The following is a 17,809-nucleotide window of genomic DNA, read 5'->3' as shown; positions in this document are numbered from 1 at the left end:
TGTGAAAAGAGCTATCACTGAGTTTGTTTTTAAATGTCTAACCTGTCAACAGGTAAAAGTAGAACACCAAGTACCTTCGGGGTTGTTGCAACCTATCTCAATTCCTCAATGGAAATGGGAACGAGTTACCATGGATTTTGTGACAGGTTTACCTTTGACACCTAGTAAGAAAGATTCGATCTGGGTGACAGTGGATAGATTGACAAAGACATCACACTTTATCCCAGTTCGAGAAGATTATTCTATGAACAAGTATGATGAGTTATATATCAGAGAAATAGTACGACTTCATTGAGTACCCATTTCGATAGTTTCCGATAGAGATCCGAGATTCACTTCGAGATTTTGGAAGTCCTTGCATGAGGCATTGGGAACCAGACTAAATTTTAACACATCTTATCATCCTCAGACAGATGGTCAATCTGAAAGAACTATTCAGATACTTGAAGATATGCTAAGGGCGTGTGTTATTGATTTTAAAGGATCGTGGGAAAAGTATTTACCTTTAGCAGAGTTTTCTTATAATAACAGTTATCAATCAAGTATCAAAATGGCTCCTTTTGAAGCGTTGTATGGAAGAAAATGTCGAACACCACTGAATTGGTACGAATTAAAAGATCGAGATGTAGTTGGTCCAGATCTAATTAAGGAGATGGAAGACAAAGTGAAAGTAATCCAAGACAATCTCAAGATAGCAGCTGATAGACAGAAATCTTATGCTGATTTAAAAAGAAAAGAGATTGAATATCAAGTGGGTAATAAGGTATTTCTTAAGGTGTCACATTGGAAAAAGATTCTAAGATTTGGACGAAAAGGGAAATTGAGTCCAAGATTTATCGGACCATACGAGATTGTAAAGAGAGTTGGACCAGTAGCTTATCAGTTGGCGTTACCTCCAGAGATGGACAAGATTCATAATGTATTTCATGTATCAATGCTTCGAAGATATCGATCAGATCCTTCACATGTAGTTACACGGGAGGAAATTGAGATTCAGCCAGATTTATCATACGAAGAGGAGCCAGTAAAGATTTTAGCACATGAAGTCAAATAACTAAGAAATAAGACGATTCCATTAGTAAAAGTACTTTGGCGAAACCATAAAGTTGAGGAATCAACTTGTGAACGAGAAGAAGACATTAAGAAAAAGTTTCCTCATCTATTTAATTCAGGTATGTAAATACATATGGAAAATTCGAGGACGAATTTTATTTAAGGGGGGAGGAATTGTAATACCCCAAAAATTTAACCAGTGACTAAAATGTAAGTTTTGAAAGTTTAGTGGCTAAAGTATAAACTTTGAAAAGTGTAGGGACTGAAATTTGTAATTTTTAAAAGTTATATATTTTAGCCCGTAAATGAACAGTTTGGCCGAAAACAATGATTTTAGTGGGAATCATATTTTCGGTACGAGATTTGTGTTAAAGGCTATAAAGTGGTAAAGTTCGGTATTAAATCGGATAATTAGATCGAATCAAAATTTCACAAAAGATGAAGGATGCTAGATAAAGGTTGGAAATATTATTTATATATTTTAGAAAAGTGAAATTTAACATGGATTAATGGAATTAAGGTCGATTTTCCATGTTAAGCCAAAATTTTAGAATTGGGTGACTAAATTGCAAATTTCAAAAATTACAAGGACAAACATGAAAAATTAGAATTTAGATATTTTCTGAATTTTATGAGGTAAGTGATGATGCCATAAGTGCCATTGATGAAATTATTAAGTTTTATTAGGGATAAAATGGTAAAGTGGATTAAATGAATTTTAAATTCATTTTATTATGTAGTGACAAGTGTAATAAGGGATGATGTTTAGTAAATTGAAGAAAAGAGAAAAGCTCAGCTTCTTCTTCTCCAGAGTGACCGAAACTTTAAGCTCAAAAAGGTAAGAACTCTAGTTTTATTTTTGGTCTATTTTTACTAGAATTTTATGTTAGGTTATTAAGGATAAATAACCTACATGAAATTCTCTTTCATTTGACATAAATATTGTTATGGTTTAGGTTTAAATTTATCTTGAGTTGATGAAGGGGATGTTGATTTCTTGTGTTTTAGGGATTATGAAGAGTTAAGTGATTTTAATGAGTTGGTTGTAAGGATTAATGAATAATTTAAGGATGAAGTTAATGAAAACAGTTTAGATTTTGAATTTGGCAGTGAGTTTGAAAATTCACCAGAAATTCTATGAAAATTATTAGAAGGTTATTTTTATATATTGTGTTCGTATATCAATCTAGTTTTGTTTAAAACAAACGGGGATCAGTTTCAAGGTGTATAAAACAAGATATGAATTTTTAACCGAGGAAATGTTATAAAAACGGGCAGCAGATTCTGCACAAAACAGATTCTGTCAGTCAACTTTAAAAATTCACCATAAATTGTACAGATTGAATTAGAAAGAGTTCCTTATATGGATAGATTCATATTCTAGTCTAGTTTTCAATGAAAGAAATGGAATCAAATTCCAGTGTGTACATCAATACAGAATATTGATTCTTTAAAGATAGCACAAGTTGTATGAATATGGAAATTTGTAGAATTTAAGTTGAAATGGATTAGAAGATGAAGAATAATGTTTAAATGTTGAGTATATTTTTGGATGCTTGGAATTGAAGTTAAATGGCAAGAGATCATTTTGAATAAATTGGAAATGTTGAGAAGAATTCTAAAAGAATTCATTTTAATGGTTAGATGGTGGAATTCGAAAGGTTCCAAAACTTTGGAGACTTGTTTACAAGTTCTTAAATGAAGAAGTATTATTTGGGTATTTTATTCAAGTTCTGGAATTTTAGTAATTAATGTAAAATTATCATAATGGCGAAAGACCATTATGAATTAAAGGAAAAGTTGAGTTGAATTTTAGAAAGAATTCAAAATATGTGGTTTGAAGTTATAATGGAGTTATGATTTAGGTTGATATCGATTTAGTTATCGATTTTATTTTATAGATTCTCAAATGTCAAAAATGAGCTTATGTTAGAACGATACTAATATGTAGTTTAAACATTTTGTGCTATAATTTCGTATTGTCAGATTTCAATAAAACTAGCAATCCGAACAATCTGAAAGGAAATGACAAAGCTTGTGACTAGTATTATCGTATACAAGTTCTTAAGTGAGGCAAAGGTGAGTGCAATTTACTTACTCTATATGACATGAGGAAGACTTGCGATGAGTCAACCTCGAATGACATGAAAATAAATTGATTTCAATTTATTTTATTATATTTCATATTATTTCGTTTGATGATTTCTTATAAATACTTTACTATTTAAATGATATTTGAATGTGATGGGAAATTTAATTGTATGTCTATTGAGATTTATATTGTATTATACTTGATTTTTGTTAATGTTTAAAAAGATTTTGATGAGTGAATGATGTATGATACTTGATTTTGATGATATTTGAAAAAGATTCTGATAGGTGAATGATAAATGATTTAAAGAAAGTGCACATTGTAAATGCATTGAGAATCATGGGTATAAAGGTGGAGCATTTAGCACGTCTGACGTCTTTGTGACTATGGTGCTACTATTGATGATGATTTAGCACGTCTGACGTCTTTGTGACGGTGGTGCTATGATTGATGATGATTTAGCACGTCTGACGTCTTTGTGACGGTGGTGCTACGATTGATGATGATTTAACACGTCTGACGTTACAGATGTAACGGTGGTGCTATTTATGTGTATGCTCGTCTGACTCGAATACCTTATAGTCTTAATGGTTTACATTGGGCTATGAAATGAAAAAATGAAAAATATATGCTATGAGATGAAAATGGATTATACAAGCTACGAAATGAATTAAATAAATGATACATGCTATAAAAATGAAATAAGAAAGTTCTGAAAAGTGTCTGACTACAAAGAATTATGAATTTATTATTCTGTCTGATCTGATTATTTATGATCTTGTGAAAATTATCAGATGATTATTTTCAGGTTTATTATAAAGTTCAACATGAGATATCTGGTTTGAATGTTCTGAAGAATTTCAGTCTATTTTATTTTAATGATTTTATATATTTTGATATTGTATTTAATTATTCTCACTTTTAGTATTATTGCCTCACTAAGTTATACTTAGCGCGTGATGATTTTCATGCGTAGGTTCTAGTAAGGATAAGTACGATCAGTAAGGAGCTATCAAAGCATCTTTTGGAAAGACATACATATCACCAGTATCAGTAAGACATCTATGATGTTTCTTTTGACTTATAATGGCATGTATAATTATGTCAATAGTTTCTAATTATCATATTTATTTTAAATAAATTGTAATAGTAAACTATAATTATTTTAGTTTAGTTTACTTAGTTTAGTTTTATTGGTAACTATGCATGACAATAATTTATTACATTATTATGTTTTTAAAAGGTTTTACGAAAAGATATGGTTTAATAAAATTACTGAATAAATAATGATTTTATTTTCCTGTAATAAAAAAATAAGTTATAATTTGAAATATACTTTAAAATAGATTTTTTTAAAGTTAGAACAAGAGTATTTTCAAAGAAACAAATTTTTACGGAAATTTTAGTTCAGTAAATGTTTTCAGTTTGATGTGACATCTTTAACTCATATATCGAGACATATACGGGTTAAGGATATTACACATTCAAGGGGAACCAATACCCCTTCAAGCGAATAAAAATTTCCAGAATGTCATGGGGGAACCGATACCCCCACAGGAGGGAACCGATTCCCCCTAAAGGAAAATTGTAAATATTGGTTTAATAAGTTCTTTTAAGTTGCTAGTATCAAATTACAAGGTGTAGGTATCTAATAATTGCCTTAAAATGTATAATTATGTAGATTCAGAGCCTAAACGAGTTCCGGAATCATTGACAAGTAAGATCGATAAAAAGGGAAGATAAGAGATTAGAATGGACTAGTGAGGCCAGGTGAGTGCATATTAGTATTATATGATGTTAAATGGAAATAAGACTTGCGACAAGTCTATTTTCCATAGTAAAATGCATGAATTCATAAATAGAAGTATATATAAGTATGATTTATATGTGTTGACATGTTATTGTATATATGTATTATATGGTTGATGTGAATATGTGCTATGTTATGATGATATAAACCATATGATATGATAATAAATTATATGAATATAAAAGATAAGTTATGTGATAAGATCTTTGATATATACATATATATAAATGAAATATTACTACGTGAATACATGCTATGAGATAATTTAAGTAATAATATGAGAATATGGTAAAAGTGAGTTTATGAGAAAGGATATGAACTAAGTAAGCAAAGGTTACATAAATAATATATTAACTAGGAGACTTGAACTTCAGTGATACTATGAGCATATAAAATAAGATAGAGGAGAGAGATTCATATGCTTAAATAAAATTATGATACATTAGTTGTATTATAGAAGCTATGGAGTGATATGAAATGATTATAGGAGTTGTACGGAATTGAATTAAGTAAATAGATTAAATTGTATATAAAAGAAATAATAGAAGTAATATATTCAGGTTTATAAGTATAATGTAGGTTAGGTAATGCAAGTGCATACCAAGAAATACAGAATAAGGTAGATGATATGATGTAAATTATATCATGAATTAGTGATGTAGGAATGAGATATAAATATGCAATAAAACTTATGTGTTATATGATAAATATGAACATATGAGAATAAGAGATTAGATAAGTGACTTGGTGATAGAAGCTATATGACCATGGATTAGGTAAATATGAATAATTTAAGTGATATGTAACTATGAGTATTTGAGTATGTATCCATGTGAGGTGATTCATGAGGTTATATGAAATATCATACTATATGACTATGTGAGTATATGAAAAAAAATATAGGTACATGCAAGTTATATAGAAAGGAGTTGTGTAACCATGCCTTATATGTATTACATGTATGGGAATATAAGAGAATAAAACATAAACTATATGAAAAGATATGATTCATGTGATGTGAACCATGTGAACATATGAGAAAGTGTATAAGTTATATGTATTACATGATATATGTGATTTTACAAGAAATGACATGAGCTATGTGATTACATGATTATAAGATATCAGACATGTGATAAAAGATAATTAATATGCATGTGTGAATATGAAATGATATAAATGACAATGCCCATGTTGTGTGTCCTGAGAGCTAGGGGTATAGTTGGCATGCCAAGAGTCGAGGGTCTACGCGGTTCTTCGGGATATATATATATTCTTTGGATCATGTGTGAAGTCTTGTGAGACACATACTTGATCCCTAGTATATGTATATGATTCTTAAGGAATGATATGTGGTCCTTATGGACATTATTATATGGCACTACGGTGCAATTCTACGCGGCACTACGGTGCAATTCTACGTGGCACTTCAGTGCATTTATATGAGCTGTGGTGACAATATTAGTGCACAACCTCCATAGACTCACATATCTATAGTTCTCACATATGTACATGGGCTAATCAAGAGATATAAACAAATATATGTTAGTGATATGATAAATGTTATACAAATGATATGTTGTGTGTGTATAGTATTTGATTGAAAAGGTTAAGCATAAAAGTATGTGATTACATGATAAACTGCTAATGATGATTTATGTGTATGTATGTATTTATTGTTAATTAATCTGATATGATTTTACATGATATGAGGAAATCATGTAATTTGGTATAGCATTATAGAATAGAACATGCATGTATTGATATATGTTATAAAGTGCATTATAAGTTTTTATGCCTCACTAAGTCATAGACTTAGCGTGGGATTGTTTCACACGTAGGTTACAGAAGCTAGAAGAGAAGCGAAGAAGAGTAAGACAGGTCAGCATCTTCCTTACAAAATTTCAGATCAGAAAATAGATGATTTAAATGGTTTTGGTTATTTTGAATATAGTTGGCATGTACTAATTGATTGAGTTAAATATGCTCTGATCGATTTTGGTTTTTGTGGTCAATTTATGTAAATAAACCACTTTTACTTTAATGAAAGTTTTAAATTTTCTTGAATTTTGTCAAGAGTCAAAGTTTGAAAAGTCAATGTGACACCTCAGACTCGGATCCGGGTCAGGTCGGGTACGAGTTGGGGGTGTTATAATATGAGAATAGTATATAAATTAGGGGACATGAATGTAGATGATAATACGAAATTATAGGATAAGCCTTGAAGGAAGGTTGTATATACTTAAAGGAAATTATGATATTAGATCCATAGAATGAAGAACTATAAAAATCCTATGAGAAGGTTATATGTGTTATATGATTTGAGCAGGGAAATGGATATAAGATATAGTCAGGTTGAATTATTATGTGATATAAGTATATGACATTACTATATGGATTTTATGAAAGAATATATATGACTACATGTGTGAGCTTATATGGTATTGATAGGACATCTAAGATTATATGCAGGTATGATGATATGAGAAAGTGAACTAAGTTCAACGATATTGAATTATGTGAATATAAGAGATTAAAACATAAACTATATGAAAAGATATAAGTCATATGACATGACATGTTTATAGGAACACATGAGAAGTGTTATAAGCCATGTAACATATGAATATGAAATCATATGAGAATTGACATGAACTATGTGATTACATGCATATGTGAACGAAGCTACTAGCTTATATGAATATGTGATATGTTTACATGAATATATGAAAAGATAAAAGATAATGCCCATGTTATGTGTCATGAGAGCTAGAGATATAGTTGGCATACCAAAAGTCGAGGGTTACCTATGTCCTTCAGGACATATAAATAGTTACCTATGTTCCTCGGAACATATGGATAATGATCCCTTTGGACATATGCATAGGTCCTTCGAGACATATTTCACATGCCACTCAGTGGGATTTATACGAGCTGTGGTGACAACATATCTACACAACCTCTATGTACTCGCATATCTATAGTTCTCACATGTGTACATGAGCTAACAAAGAGATGACATCAAAATATATTATATGTAATGTATATATGTTTTTGTGATATGCAATATATTACAGGAATTATATGATGATGTGCATATGGTTTGGATTGGATTGGAATGTTAGGTATCAGATTGTATGATTAAGAGACATGAATGATATTAAGGTTAATAATGATACGAATAATAATAAGGATAATAAGATGATATTTATAGGTGTGTATTTATGTTTAATGCATAATGTGTTCATAACTTAACATGATTACATGAAGAGTGCATAGTAGAAATGTTCATGCATGATTTTGAGTTAGAGTTTCTATTATATGTTTTATGCCTCACTAAGTCATCGACTTAGCGTGTGAGTGTTTCACACGTAGGTTCTGGAAAGCGAGAAGAGAAGCTGAGAGGAGCAAGACAGGTCATCATCTCCCTTATAAAGTTCAGATCAGAAAATAGATATGATCTGATAGGTTTGTGAAACCAAACGGTTTTATTTATATAAAATAACGAGTTTTATTTAATGAAAGTTTAGATTCTCATGATTTTTATAAAAGACAAGTTTTGAAAAGTGAATGTGACACTTTGGACTCGGATCCAAGTCGGATACGAGTTGGGGGTGTTACAGCACACGTGGTCGTTAGTGAGTGTTTGCAAGTTATGTTCGTGAGGTTACAGATGAGATGAGGGACACATGTTAATTAATAGGAATTTATGAAATAGATTCGTATAGTTCTGGATTTGTTAAGTTACATAGAACACAGGCACAGAGATAGTAACAAAATCTATCATGATCGATGTTATCATTGAATTAGACATTGTCATATGAGATTATATACAAGGGGAATTAAGGGTATTTAATCTGGAAAATAGAATCAATGACTATTTTGCCTGATTTTAGAGCTACAAGGGACCAAACAAAAATTGAGCCCAAAAAACTTTGGGGTCAAGCATCCTCCCACCTACCAGCTATTCCGTCCCGAGTTGAGTTTGACTCGAGTGGAACAAGAAGACAAGTGTGAGCCGTGATCCTTGCTACTGTGCTTGTTTCCCCCCATTTTTTTAATTATTTCTTGTCAAGGTTCTGTGTAGTGTGTTGGTAAATGGCGTTGATTTGTCTCATTTTAGCTGAGTTTTATTTGATTTGGAGATATCCTACGTCGTATTGCGTATTTTCTAATTTTATAACATTGTTTCAGGAATTTATTAATTTTATAATATATTTCATGGCTTAGAAAAAAGTGGTGACAGAAAATGTTTAGTAACCATTCGTTGAATTAATTTTCTCTAATTAATTAACTTCTTCAATTTGCAATTTGAAAACCAAAATTAGCTGAGAAAGTAAAGTTGCGAATGCTTGGAGTCTTACTGTTTAAGGGTTGGCTTTCACTATATTATTACTATATAATTTTATATTTTTGAGCTGGCTTCCACTGCTACAATTGAAAGAGCGAACAAGTTGGAAATTTCTTGGAGGAATTCTGCAGGTAAGCATTGACTTATTCGGACAGCCAAAAGATAATATTTTTACATACACACACGGAATTTGTAGGTAAGCACTGAGTATCCATGGATTCCAAGTTTTTTCTTCTAATGCTCATCTTCATCTCTGGCCTCTTGCTTTCGCAAAATGAAGCTGTTCCCGCATCTTATTCTCAAACAATCCGTCCCGGCCGCGACTTTGCATACAAGTTAAAGTCGGTGTCGAAGCGAGTGACTAAATTATCACCACCGCCATCACCTAGGCTTCGCCTTCCTCCGCAGCAGTTAAATTCACCGCCGCCACCGATTTACATCTGAGCTTATCAACCCAACCTATTCAGCTCAAAGCCTACCACCACTGGTTCGTAGACCTGGCATGTTTGATTGCCGGTCAGAATCTCGTATGCTCTCTAGGAAGTTTGATGCGCCGTAGACTGTAGTCCACACTCCACAGTAGAAGAAGAATCATAAAACTGAAGTTTGCTTTTTGAGCTTACCAGCATGTGCTCCAATAAACTTGTACATTGTGATTTTATTTGCTTTTCTCTGTTTTCCTTTTGCTCCTCTGCTTTCGTCTTTGTTTAGACTTTAGACTTGTCTGTTATTCGATTTCCTTTTGTTAATACAAACTTCATATCAAGGACCAAACAATTAAATTTAAATAAATTAAATTTAAATATCGGTGATATTTAGGTGAAAAGGATTCTATCATTCCTATTAAATAACCCGTGAGTTTCACAAATTATATAATCATGTAACTCCCATAATTTGATTGATTAACAAAGGATTAATGGCTTTTAATATTAAACATCCAACCTAGAATTAATAAACAATAGATAGAAAGATCACCAACTCCACTACAATTGTCTGGTTTTTATTTATTTATTTTACAAATCACCAACTCCGGTACTAGTAAACAACAAAGTGGACAAGTTGAATTATATAGGCCTAGGTTGCTTTGGATCCACCACCGCACGAACTTGACTTTGTTGTCTAACCAAAGACAACAATATATATTTAAATTTATCTTTTAGTTGAGCTTTGAGCTACCATGAATGCCGACTCTAGTTGGCTGCTAATATATATATAGAATGCAGCAGAGAGTCTATTCCACATTATCTCTCAAGCATAACCATGGATGTCAAATCTTGGCTACTCATATTTATATTGGTCAATGGGCTCTTACTTGGGCAAAATGAAGTTGTTTCGCCATCTTATTCCAACATAAACCCATCAGCCCACCACTTTCCGTACAAGTTAAGGTCGTTGTCGAAGCGGGTGACTAAATTATCACCACCGCCATCGCCTAAGCTGCAGACTCCTTCTTCATATCAAAATTCACCGCCACCACCGATCGATATCTGAGCTTATTAACCCAACATATTCAGTTCAAAACCAAGCACGCCACTGGTTCGTAGACCTGCAGCCTCCTCCTCTGTATTTTTTGTTTAATCCCTTTGTTGTCTTTGTAAAGTCAATCATGATGTTGTTATCCTAAAAAATTCGCATTTAATTGCAAAGATGGATATGGCCATGTGTTAGTACGTGGAGTAGGGCTATAAATGAAATAAGTCAAATCGAGAGTTACTCGACTCGGTCAAAGCTCGATAAATACTTGATTTAAATAAATTCGACTCGAGCTCAGTAATACTCGAACTCGACTCGACTTGTTTACGGCCCTAATGTGAAGGGTAGAATACTTAAATGGCATCAACCAGAACTTGGTTGAAAAGAATTAATCCAGCTATGCATACATAAATTTTATGTTTTTTTAATCAAATTATAATATTTGATCCTATTTATTTATTTTTGTTATGCACATTATCTTAATGAGAAACATGACAACTTGATGATGATTTAAATCTGCTTAATTATGTTATAATAGGATAAAAAAAATTAATCTACTTATTTTGGACTTTTCTAAAATGCTATTTGTTGGCTAGGCCATTATCTTTCTTCTTTTTCATTGAAAACCCCATAAATGGAAGAGTATAGTTACAAAAAGGCCGAAGCAACATATAGGCCCAATGCCCCAAACCCATCATGCACAACAAAAAATGGCTCTCAATAGAACGAACCAACAAACAGAAACAACTAAATAAATGTCTCTCCTCTCCTATTTTTTGAGGGACTTTCCATTTTTTTACACATTTTCTTTTCTTTTCTACGAAATATCATAATATTTGAGTCTCTTATTATTATAATTAGTGATTATACGTTCAAATTAAAAGAAAATGAATCGTCACCCTCACCAATAAGTTTGACCTTTTTATTAGTTTACCAGCGTATGCTCCAATAAACTTTCAAGACTCCGACTCTGTTTCAATTCTGATATTGCTTTTCTCAATTTTATTTTGCTCTTCTGCTATCATCTTTGTATAATATTTTTTGGCATCCATACGTGTGAATGTCTACAAGCATATACGTATAATTTGAAGTACAAGTGTCCCGAAGTAGACTTTAATATAGGGATGGAAAACGGGCAAGTCAGGTGCAGATACCCCCATCCCCTACCCACCTAATATTTTTCAATCTACCATCCGTCCACCACCTATGATAGGTAAAAATTTTCAAATCCACACCCGCCCACGCGGTACATTCTCAAATCCATCCCCACACCCACTACCCAACTGGAGACGTACCAGGCTAGACCCGTCTGACAGCTAGGAGTGTGCAAAAAAATCTGATCCGTTGATCCAATCCAAAAATTCGGATATCCGATCCTTTTTCAATTTTCGGATAGTACGGATCGGGTATCTAAATTTTTTTCCAGATTATCGGATCGGATACGGATCGATAAAAACCATGTTCGAATTATCCGAAAACCCAAAAAAAATTGGGATATATTCGAAGACCATAGGAGGTTTTCACATAAAGTGTGGGCACGACTTATTCATCCTGAACTATCGCAGAAGAAGTCTGCAGTTAAGGAGTAGGCACACCTTACCAGTCCGTGTAACCCTAAATTAAGGTTACGAATTTACAAGAGAAAATGAGTTTAATAACAGTTAAAAAACTATATTGAATTATTATTATCTTTAAAAAAGGATGAGAGTATTCAAAACCCTATTTTGATGGGATTTACTTTGGGGAAACTTTCTTATCTAGAATAGGACAATTCTTATCAAAATAACAGAGTATTGACTATTGGTCTTGTATCTTGAACAAAACTAAGAGGATTAGATATGAAAACTGTAGTATTCGTCTTATGGCAAATTAAAGCGGACACAAACAACTTTGATACAACAAAGATTGGGGAAGGTGGTTTTGGATCTGTGTATAAGGTGACATACAACTCTATTACCCATAGAGGAGACCAAAGTAAAGAAGAGGAAGAAGACGTACCTGAATGAGCTGGAGACCAGAGTTTGAAACTTACAGAAGAAGAACTACCAGAATAACGACGCAGTAACCAACAAGCAAAACACAAGAGGTTTGAAAGAAAAAAATTGATTCATAAACTTATCCCTGATATTTAGTTAAATTATAAGTTATATCTTATATAATATTAAGATTTATAAATTATTCTCTAAAATTATACCTAAATTCATAATGATACAAAATTTAATGGATATTTAGTGAGCGGTCAGATGTGAGGCGGGCGGATGCGGGGCGGGTAAGGTTTCAAACCCATCACCCGCCCACTACTCGCGACGGGTAATACTTTCTAAATCCATACTCATCCACTACCCACTAAAATTATATCCATCCTCGCCCTAATTAAAACAGGTACGATGCGGAATCTACGAAATTATACCCGTTTGTCATCCTAGTTTAATAGTTTGTAGATATAGTTCTAATTGACATTTCGGCTTAGAGTCAGTTCCACTTATATTAATGATAATAAATATTAATTTAGTGGGCAGTCCTTGTCTTAAGATGGTTGGCCTAAAATTGGGCCTCCAGCACCGAGTAATATTGTCAACTCTATGGATAACGATTCTCAATTAAATTATAATAGTGGATATGTTGATGATAAATACATATAGCTTCGTACTAATATATGATTAGCTAATAACTAACAATGGGATGCTACTTCAGCTACTGCTAAACTAGTGCTTGATTAAAGGTTTTAAATCATGTCTATCTAAAATTAATTAATGTACTGTTCCTATTAATGATTTGACTTCAATTTTATTATACATGCAGGGCTTTGTTTTTCAAATTCAGTTGAATGATGCAAGTGCGATTTCATTCAGTCCAGAACTTAATTCATTTAGTTTGTTGAATAAATTTAAACTTTTTTTTGTAAAGCTTTCTTTATAATTTTTCTCAGTAGCATTACTATATCCATTTCTTATTTTATTGGATGAAAATATCGTCAAATTATTATAACCTTGGGAAGAAATCGAAGATGGAAAATCCTTTTGCAATATATAGAGCATCATATGGAAAAAAATTATCAGGAAATGTTTGTTAATTGTTGTAATAGAGAAAATAAAATGAAAAATGACACGCTTGAGTTTTAAATAATTTCATTAGCAGAACTAAAAAATTCATGTTTCAAAATAAAAATATTAATTAATGATTTTTAGCTTATTTTTAGAGTTACAAGATTCTAATATATTAAATAATTATTTATAATATAAATTGATTTGTTTCTTAATAATTAATTAGACAAACCAAAGATGTTAAAAAAATGCATCCACGATATATATATATATATATATATATATATATATATATATAAAGTTCCATTTAATTGGAACAAAAGGAAAACCAATCAAATAAAACAGTAGTGTCAACTTGGCCAAGTTGACATGTAAAATTCTTTGTCCTACATACTTTAATCCTTTCATCAATCATTTCCTAGCTCTTTTTTTTATTTTAAAAATGGATAATTATTTAAGGATAAAATAACTTCAGTGATCGAAAATTCCTTATAATATACGATTTTGACCAATTTTTTTTTGATTTGTCAAAAATGACCAATAAAATCGCAATGCGATCTCTAAATCGCAACGCGATCTCCATTATCGCAAATCAGTTTCCAGATTCGCAACGCGATTTTGACTATCGCATTGCGATTTTCCAAATTCGCGTTACGATTTTAGAAAATCGCAATGCGAATATGTAAATCGCAACGCGATTATGACTATCGCAATATGATAATACATAATCGCAACGCGATAATACGTAATCGCAACGCGATTCTGACTTTCGCAACACTGAATTTCAAATTCGCAACAGTTTTAGTTTCGCAACACAAATGTTTTGGGTATATAACTACGCAGCAACAACAACTCATAACCTAAATCCCTAAATCGCATCTTATTTCATCTCCATCTATCACTCTCTCCTGCGACATCCGTTCCTATATCCAACGACATCCTTCCCCATCCGGCAACAGGTTTTAGTTTTGCATCTCGTTTGTTTAGTAAATTAATTTACAATAATGAAATCATCTAATGTTGATCATGTTTGGATAGATTTGTGTTTTGGAGGGTCATGGGAGAATGTTCATGGTGTTTTACAATATATGCCTTTACCCATAAATCTTCAACTAAAACTGTCATTAAAAAAGTTAACTTATGAAACTCTAATGTTACGTGTTGCAAATAAATTGAATTTAGAGCCCCTAAGTGGATTTAGGCTATCTTATCAGAGAAAATGTAAAGTTTATTTGTTAACCGACAATGAAGATGTTGAACGATTCATTGCTTACATTAGTGTTTCACAAGATGATGTTACATTATATGTTGTTGAACCTAGAAGTAGTGAAGTTAGGTCAGTAGCGGGTAGTAATCAACTAAGTTTTTCAACCCCAGTTTATGGTGCTCAAAATTTAATGGTTCCATCACAATTTCATCACCAAGCAAATTTTGTTTCACCACACTTCCAATATCAAACACAATCTCAAAACCCACAACCTTTCCTTAATCCAAATCCCAATCAACTTTCAGCACCAAATTTTGATTTTCGTATTGACCAGTTAGACGATGATGAGCCAACAGAAAAAATTGTGAGTACTAGTCAGTATTCGAAACTTGATCTTGGTCAATACCCGGACTTTGATCTTGGTCAATACTCGGATTTTGATGATGTTTCAGAAGAAGAAACAGACCCTGCGTGTAATGATTTTGATATTGGTCAATACCCGAATTTTGATGATGAAATAGTCGCTGCCGAGGAAGATGTTGTTGATGATAATGAGGTGGAAGTTACGACTGTGAATGAACATGTTGAACATCCATTCTGTAATTCATATAACCCTGAAGAAGAAAAAGAAGAAGAAGAAATCCCCGAAGAAAAGTCCCCGAAGAAAATGCCACGGGAGTATAATTGGAATATGCCAGAATTACTTCAGATACCGGAAGAAAAGTTGGTAAAGATAGCAGTTGATTGTTACACAAAAAATTATTCGTATCAAGAAAGATGATTGTTTTGATACAAAGGAAGACTTGAAGATAGTATTGAATACGAAATGTGTGGAAGATGGATATCAACTAAAAGTTAACAAATCAAGCAAAGATCATTTCGAAATAAGGTGTATGATTGACAAAAACTGTACGTGGCGTATCATTGCAAAGAAGATAAAAGATTGCGAAATGTTTCAAGTTAGGACTTTTATTGATAAACATACATATTCAAGAACCCAAGTTTTTCCTCACCATAGACAGGCAAACAAAAAAGGTGTTGGGTAGTTTTCTGGCTGAGTTAATATTTTTGAATGGCAGGGTATATCGGGGACATGAAATTATGACTGACATGAATGCTCGGTTCAAGATTAGTATCTCATATTCTCAAGATTGGAGAGCCAAATGTTATGTCTTGGAATTGTTGAGGGGGTCGCCAGAAGCATCGTTTGCCCAACTGCCGGCTTATTTTCACAATTTAAAGCTGAAAAATCCTAAGTCGGTAACTCATATCAAAACAGATAGAGATGGACGCTTTGAGTTGTTGTTTATCGCCATTGGTGCTGCGGTTAGTAAATCAATATAATTTTGTTGACTCATTTTTGTTAGTTACATGCATTTCACATTTAAATGATTATATTTCTTGTGTATATTATTTTGTATATTCGTTTGTTTATTACTTGCATACGCCCAGTTATTATAGTTGACGGAGCACATTTGAAAGGTTGATACCTTGGAGTAAACTTATTAGCAGTAGTCATGGATGCTAACAATGGGATATTTCCAATAGCTTACGGGGTTGGCAAATCTGAAACCTCTGATTTATGGACATAGTTTATGGGGCATCTTAGGGATTGTATAGGTCATATTAGCAATCTGACAATCATATCCAATAGGGCAAACTCAATTGACAACGCTGTTAGAAGGTGTTTTCCAGGTGCTTTTCATGGACTTTGTGGTGTTCAACTGTATAGAAATCTAAAATCAAGGTTTGCTGGTATAAAAAATCACAAATGGCCATATTGGAAGGCTGTAAAAGCTTATCGGGAAGTGGATTTTAATAAGCATATAAATTGTTTAAGACGTGTTTTGCCTCAGTGTGCTCAAACACTAGAAGATGTCGGGTTTGAAAGATGGTCAAGAGTACATCAACTTGGAGCAAGATATGGTTTCATGACGTCTAATAGTGCAGAATCAATCAACGCTCTAAGTCGTCATTCCCGGAAATTACTCATTACTATGTTAATGGAGTTTTTTCGAGCCTCTATTCAACAGTGATACTACAAGAAAAGAAACCATGCATGTATTATTTCTTTAAATTTGTAACTTATCATATATTTTACTAAGTATTATTTATTTAAATTTACAGGAACATTGAAACATCGTGTTACACCATGGACTGAAAAAAAGATAACGAAACGTGTTGTGAAGTCAACGTCATGGAGAGTTGAACCATGTTCAAACACTTTGTTTGAAGTAATGGATAATAACTTAAATGGGCTTGTCGATTTAAATGCAAAGACGTGTAGTTGTATGAAATGGCAAACATCTAGTTATCCGTGTGGCCATGTTATAAAAGTTGTTCTTCATCTAAACCAAGATGATTCAAGCGCATACGCTATGGATTGCTACACTACAGAAGTATATCGACAGACTTATGCCGAGATTATCTACCCTATTCCACATCATTCTGAGTGTGACATACCAGATGACTTACAAATAGTTTTGCCACCAGCCATGGACAGAAGGCTACCTGGCCGACCAAAAAGTCACGATCGTATACCGTCTACGGGTGAAGAGAAGAAGAGATCGACATGTAGTCGGTGCAAGGAAAGTGGTCATACAAGGTTGACATGTGGATCACCAGTGCCATCACAATCATCTTTTCCTCTACCAAAATTTGGGTCCTCATCAAAATCCAAAGCTCATATGGTGTCAAGCAAAAGGCAATCAAAATCAAAATCCCAATCACAACCGGCTTCACCTTTTGGGACTATTAACTTAGGTGATTTTTAAATGCA

At 32.6% G+C, this 17,809-nt stretch overlaps 1 long non-coding RNA gene across 1 annotated transcript; it reads left to right on the top strand.

The window, feature by feature from the left end:
- The first annotated feature begins 1,809 nt into the window (after positions 1-1,809).
- LOC120117879 lies at positions 1,810-4,160 on the top strand. The gene is made up of 3 exons (XR_005515693.1): positions 1,810-1,891; positions 3,040-3,132; positions 4,122-4,160. It is a non-coding gene; the product is annotated as an uncharacterized LOC120117879 (long non-coding RNA).
- The last annotated feature ends 13,649 nt before the right edge of the window (positions 4,161-17,809 follow it).

Source organism: Hibiscus syriacus, unplaced genomic scaffold (assembly GCF_006381635.1).
Source record: "Hibiscus syriacus cultivar Baekdansim isolate YM2019G1 unplaced genomic scaffold, ASM638163v2 tig00110321_pilon, whole genome shotgun sequence".
Classification (NCBI taxonomy): domain Eukaryota; kingdom Viridiplantae; phylum Streptophyta; class Magnoliopsida; order Malvales; family Malvaceae; genus Hibiscus; species Hibiscus syriacus.
This window is presented reverse-complemented; position numbering and strand designations above follow the sequence as displayed.